The following is a 7,354-nucleotide window of genomic DNA, read 5'->3' as shown; positions in this document are numbered from 1 at the left end:
AGAAAAATGGCTGAAGATCAGGAAGAACAGAAAGTTTTGTGACATTTTAGCTTGCCCTATTCTGTCTCCTCTTTCCAGTGCCACATCATCTTTGAAAATAACTCCCTCACAACCATCATGGCCCTCTGTTTTAGTTTGATTTTTAATTGCTACAATGATAAATGTCACAGACTGGGTAATTTTGGGGTGGGTGGGTGGGTACTGGGGTTGAACTCACGGGCACTCAACCACTGAGTCACATCCCCAGCACTAGTTTGTAACTTATTTAGAGACAGTCTCACAGAGTTGCTCAGGGCCTTACTAAGTTGCTGGGGCTGACTTTGAACTCGTGATCCTCCTGCCTCAGCCTCTTGATATGCTGGGATTATAGGCATGCACCACAGTACCCGGCTAAACTAGGTAATTTATAAAGAATAGTTCTATTTCTCTGGGTTCTGGGGACTGGGAAGTCTAAGGGCATGGTGCTGGCATCTGGTGTGGTCCCTCTTGCGGCCCTATAACATGGAATCCCATGATGAGGAAAGCAAGGGGACAGAGAGCTGGCTCTTACAATAAGCAGCCTACTCCCAGGCCAACAGCATTAATCCATTCACGAGGGTGAGGCTCTTGTGGCCTTCATATTGATCTGATGGCAATTCAATTCCAATATGAGACATTCAAACCACAGCGCCATGCAGACACCAGCTAACAGGGAGAGATGGACATACCTTTAGTTCCCTCGAACCCCCATTCCTAGAAACCTGTCAATACCTGACCTGCCTGGCAGTTCCCTGAAGATTCCGTAATGAGGAAAATCCCCATTCACAGGACTTGCCATTATTTAGCCCGACTCAGGACCTGGATTATTGTAAACAACTTTTCCCTAAAAGGTATTTGTGGAAAATGAACAGTGGTAATTGTTTGGCAGTGGTAACAGCATAGGCAACTAAGAAACTGACCAAAAAATTTAAAAAAGGAGAGACTGGAAAGGAGATGTGCTATGAAAAGTTCTGATATATTCCTAGGAATCTAGAAGGTCACGCATGTGCAGGGTTGTGTGCAGGCTCAGGGAAGATGCAAGAAGGCTTTGGTCCTCAACTCTGGCCAATTTCAAGGCTCTACACATAAAGGACATGAGGGCTAAGGCAGAGGTGTCAACTGCCTGCTGAAGCATCAGAAGCATGCCTTCTTATGCAGAGCCCCTTGGCAAGAGCTGGGGACTTACTGATTGAGGGCATTTAAGGAAATCTCAATCAATCACTAGCCGACCATCAAGCTAAGCAAGCCAAGACTTTAGTGACCACACCCACCAAATAATACATAATTCAGAATGTTAATAAACAAATAGCAACAAGAACAAACAGCAACTATAAACCTGGGTTGGGAGGTGAGAGGCTCTAGTTCCCAGAGTAGCCACATTACATTATGTTAAATGTCCATCACTCAAACAAACATCACACGTGCACAGAAACAAGAAAGTATGATTCATACAAGGAAAATAAAACTCAATAGGAACTATCCTTGAGAACGCCTGGATGTTGAATTTGACTAGAAAATATTTTAGATTAACAATTTTAAGTACATCCAAAGAACTAAAGAAAAGCATAAGACTTACGTCTGACCAAACATGGAGTATCAATATAGAGAAAGTGATGGCAGTGGTAAATTCTAAAATTTAAAAGATAAAAATTGCAACAAAAATTTTAACACTAGATGATCTCAAAAGTACATTTATGATAGAGGAAAGAATAAATCATCTTAAAGTCATATCAATAGAAATAATCAAATCCAAAGGGTAGAAAGAAAAGAGATCAAAGGAAAAGGAACCACCCCAGAGACCTGTGGGATGTCCTTAGCATGTGCATGGTGGGGGCTTCAGAGAGATGGGAGAAAGGAATAGAAAAACGACTTGAAAGATATTGGACAGAAAGTTCCCAAATTTGATAAAAGACATGAATCTACACATCCAAGAGATCCAATGAAACAGGTTCAGTTCAAAGGCAGCCAGAAAGGTGCATATCGTGATTAAATTGTCAAAAGAGAAGACCTTGAAATCAGTTAAGATTCTGCACGAGGAACTCTCAATGAGAATGCTGGTCGCCAATTTTTCATAAGAAACCGTGTAAACCAAAAGGCAATGGGATGACAAAGTCCTGGGGGAAAAGGCCATCAACCAAGAGCCCTGTATCTAGCAAAATTATTCTTGAGAATTAAGGGAAAGCTAAGAAATCCCAAGATAAACAAAACAGAATTCATCACTAGTGAACCTGCCCTAGAGGAAATACAGAAGGGATTCCCTTCAGGTTGAAATATAAAGACACAAGAGAGTAGCTCAAGTTCACATAGAAAAACAGAGTGCACTGGTAAAGGAAATTAAATATGTAAAAGTTAGCATTTATTATTTCTTGTTCTCAAATAAGAATTAAGATTACTTCATAAAGCAATAATGATAAAGCTGACTTGATGGCCTCATAAGGCATGAGGATTTAATCTATATGACAATGGCAGCAGAGAGAAAGAGGGAAGGTACAAAGCTACATGGGAGCAAAAATTTTGCATTCTGTTGAAGTCAAGTTGGCATTAATCCAAGCTAGATTTTATAAAGTAGCAATTCCCAGAAAACTCACAAAATAATTGAGTCAAAAAATAAATAACAAAGAAAGTGACTTCAGGAATTAAGGAATTAAAATGGTACCCAAGAAAACACCTATTAAACACAAAGAAGACAGCACGGGGGAAGAGAGTAATAAAGAAAAGGCCTGACATGGAGAGAACAAAAAACCAAATGGCGGATATCAGTCCTAGTTTATGCATAATTACATTAAATGTAAATGGATAAGCGGTTCAATCCAAAGGCAGAAGAGTGAAATGAGTAAAACATGACCCAACATTATGTTGTTTATAAAAAATAGACTTTGGATACCAAGTTACAAGTTGGTTGAAAGTAAATAATATACAAAAATTATGCTTTGCAAAAAATAACCAGATGTGAGCTGAAGTGGTTACATTCACATTAGACAAAATAGGCTTTAGGATGAAATGGTCACCAGAGAAAGACAAGCTTTTTTTTTAAGTCATGAAAGGGTTGACCCCTCAATATGCCATAATAATTATAAAAACACATATTATCTAAGAGCAAAGACCCAAAGAGATGAAACAAAAACTGACAGAATTAAAGAGAGATAATAGCAGTGAACAATTCAACAGTAATAGTTGCAGACTTTGGTAAATCATTTTCAGAAATGGATAGAACCACCCGACAGAAGATCAATATGGAAATAAAAGGATGAAACAACAACCATGAACCAAGGAGACCTAATAGACACCTACAGAACACTCCAGCCAACACAGCAGGACACGCACTGCTCCTAAGAGCACAGCACAGACCATGTAAGGCCACAAAAACAGTCTCAATAAAATGAAAAAAGGCTGAAGTCAAAGCATGTTCACCCTCGGCCATGGAACAAAACTGAAATCAATACAAAAAGGGAAGGTGGAGATTCATAAGTATGTAAATTAAAAAAAAACACAAGCCTAGAAAAACAAACAAAAGAGGGATCAAAGAGAAAAACACAAAGGAAATTTCAAAATATTCTGAAAATATTTTGAGATAAATGAAAACAAGACCCACGTGTGTTAGGGGTCCTCAGGGCCACCCTCAGTTTCGGCCATTCACCAGGAGGGCTGCTAAAGCTCACCCAAGTCCCATTCACAGCTCTGCTTGACTGTCGCAGAAGGATCCCCACACACACAGCAAAGGGGAACGGTACAGGGACAAAGACCAGGGGACTCCAATTGTTTCCAAGCGTCTTCTCCTGGCGGAGTCCACAGAAGGCATTTAATCCCCCCAGTGAGGAATTATAACAACATGTACAAAGTGTTGTCAGCATTTCATGACAGACTGAGAGCCCAGGATTTTGCTGGAGTCTAGCCATACAGGCACAATATTCCTGGAAAATACCCAATTTCTACATTTCTAAATGGTTGGCAAGTGTTTAGTATAAACCCTGTTGTTTGTCCGAACAGTTCGGCATAACCCTTACCAGTTCCTAAGTTCCCAAATGCCAGCCAAGGGCCAACCTTGCAATCAGTCTGTCCACGGACACTAGTTCAGGCCTGCCATCTCAACTCTGTTCTACAAGGAACACACCACAATTTATGGGCTGCTACTAAATTAACGCTTTCAGGAAATACATAACTGCAAATGACCATATATAAAATGGAAAATTATAAATCAAGAACCTAGCACTCTTTAAACATTATTTTAAGAAACTAAAATAAGAGCAAAGTAACACAACAAGCTAAAGGATAGTTATAATAAAGATTACAGTGGATAAATAAATTGATAAACCAGACCAAACGAGAGAGGAAAAACAGGCTAACATGCTAAAATCAGGAATGAAAGGGTTAGGATTTAAAAATAAAATGGAGTGTAAAAGATATTAACTAAAAAGAAGTATAAAGAACAATTGTTATATGTGGACAAATTAGATAACCTTTGTGAAATAGAAAGATTCCTAAAAGGCTAAACTATTGAAACTGACTCGAGGAAATAGAAAATCTGTATAGAGCTATAACAAGTAAAGGGACTGAGTTAATAATCAAAATATTTACAACAAAGATAAAGACAAGGTCCAGATTGGTTTCACTGATGAATTCTACCAACTGTTTAAAGTAGAACTAGCACCCATCCTACTCAAATCCTTCCAAACACTTCCAAAATTATTATTATTCTATGAGGCCAATATTATTCTAATACCCAAATCAGTCAAAGATATCACAAAAATACTATTTGTTCCTTATGAACATAGATCCAAAAATCCTGAACACAATGCTAGGGTCCTACAACAATAACAAAATAAAGTTCTCATCATGACCAAGGGATTTACCCAGGAATATTAAACCAAGGTTGGTTTAATATCTGAAAACCAACCAATGTAGTAACCATATCAACGACATTAAAAAAGTACCACATCATCATCTCATCAGATGTAGAATTTTATTTTTTTCTTGCAAAAATCCAATACCCATTTATGATAAAAACACTCAATGAACTGGAAATATAGTTCATTTGTTGATATGGTTATTACTTATCAGGTAACTTGATTTTGTAGATAGAAAATTGTAAGGAAGCCACTAAAAAGATTATTTATTATGAGTTCAGAGCAAAATAATCCTACTTTATATCAAGATATAAAAATCAATTGTAATTCTGTGAACTAGCAATGAACGATTCAAAAATGAAATTAAGGAAACAATCCCACTTACAACAGCATAATCAGAATAAAATACTCAGAAATTATGAAACAAAAATAAGTTGAGGACATAAACAAGAAACTGCAAAGGTTAGAAGATATTGTTAAGAGGTCAGTCCTCCTCCAGCACCTTTCATTTCAAAATCCTAGATGCCCCTCCCTTGTGGTATGGAAACATAAATTGACAAATAAGATAACACAGTTCAATTAACCTAAAACTGATCAGAAACCTAAGTGCAAAAACTGAAGCTGTGGGCTGAGGTTGTGGCTCAGTGGTAAAGCGCTCGCTTAGCATGTGCAAGGCACTGGGTTCGATTCTCAGCACCACATAAAAAATCCAATAAAATAAAGGTATTGTGTCCATACACAACAACAACAAAATAAAAACTAAAGCTATAAAACTCTTGGACAAAAACATAAATCTTTTATCACTTTGCATTAGGCAATGGTATTATAAATATGACATAAAAGTTTTAAGCAACAAGGGAAGCAATAGATAAACTCTTCCCCTAAAAGTAAAGACATTTATGCTTCAAAGGACACCAGCAAGAATATGAAAGAATCTACAAAGTGAGAGAAAAGATTTGCAAATCATACAGCTGATAATGAACTTTATTTAGAATCATAAAGAATCCTTAAAACTTAATCACAAACAGAGAGTGGTGGCCCATGTCTGTAATCCCAGAAGCCTGGGAGGCTGAGGCAGGAGGATCACAAGTTCAAAGCCAGCCTCAGGAACTTTTCGAGGCCCTAAGTAACTCATTGAGACCCTGTCTCTAAATAAAATACAAAAAAGGGCTAGAGATGTGGCTCAGTGGTTAAGCACCCCTGGACTCACTCCAGTACCAAAAAAGAAAAAAAAAAGTCAGTAACAATTGACAATCCAGTTAAAATGGGCACAAAGCTTAAAAAGATAAGTCTTCAAAGATGTGCAAATGACCAACACGCACAGGAATAGGTGTTCAGTGTCATCAGCCATTACAGAACTAACTTCAATCACAAAGCACAGTAAGATTCTATTACATGTCCACTAGGATGGCTACCATAAAAAATAAGGTCAATAACAAGTGTTGGCAAAGATGGGGAGAAACTGGAACCCTCAGATGTTGCAGATTGGGGGTGTAAAATGGTGTAGCTAGTCAGTTTGCAGTTCCTCTGAAAGTTAAACATAAAGTTGTCATGTTTCAGGAATTCTGCTTGAGGATATACCAAAAGAAATGAGAACGAGATCCACACACACACATCTGTACACACATGTTCATGGCACTGTCTATCGTATTCCCAAAGCACAAACAGCCTGAATGTTTAACCACGGGTAACGGGATAAACTAAATGGGGTGTATCCGTATCAGAGAATATTTTCAGCTGTAAAAGGTCTGATACATTTTCAGCTGTAAAAGGCCAAGGATAAAACTTGAAAATATTTTGCTCAGTTAAAAAAGCCAGACACAAAGGCTATCTATTACATCATTCTGTTTATACAGAATGTCTAGAGTAGGCCAATCCATAGACAGGCAGTAGACTAGCGGTTGCCAGCCAGTGGCAGTGGCAATTGAGGGGAAGTGGAATGGGTAGAGCTTGTTTTGGGAGCAGTAAACATATTGTAGAGTTAGAGAGTGGTCATAGTTGGAAAACTCTGAATATACTTTAAAAACCGCTGAATTGTACACTGTGAAGACTGATTTTTATGACCTGTGAGTTAGATCTATTTAAAAAATAATCAACAAGCCGAGCATAGTGGTGCACGCCTGTCATCCCAGCGGCTGGGGAGGCTGAGACGGGAGGACCCTGAGTTCAAAGCCAGCCTCAGCAAAAACAAGATGCTAAGCAACACAGTGAGACCCTGTCTCTAAATAAAATACAAAATAGGACTGGGGATGTGGCTCAGCGGTCAAGTGCTCCGAGTTCAATAGCCAATACAAAAAAAAAGAAAATCACTAAGTTGGCTTTTCCTCAACACTGACCCCAGGGTTGCAAGCGTGCATACGGAGGGCACCTGTCCCAGGTGCCAGCAAGTTTGGTAATCTCTGCTCTTAGCTTTGATGAATAGACAAGATGAGGCGTGTCTTACAGATGTGGTCTCCACGTGGCGTCTGCTGGGGGTCACACAGCCAGAGTGT

This window comes from Spermophilus citellus (assembly GCF_964194105.1).
Source record: "Spermophilus citellus genome assembly, chromosome: 12".
NCBI classification, from domain to species: Eukaryota; Metazoa; Chordata; class Mammalia; order Rodentia; family Sciuridae; genus Spermophilus; species Spermophilus citellus.
This window is presented reverse-complemented; position numbering follows the sequence as displayed.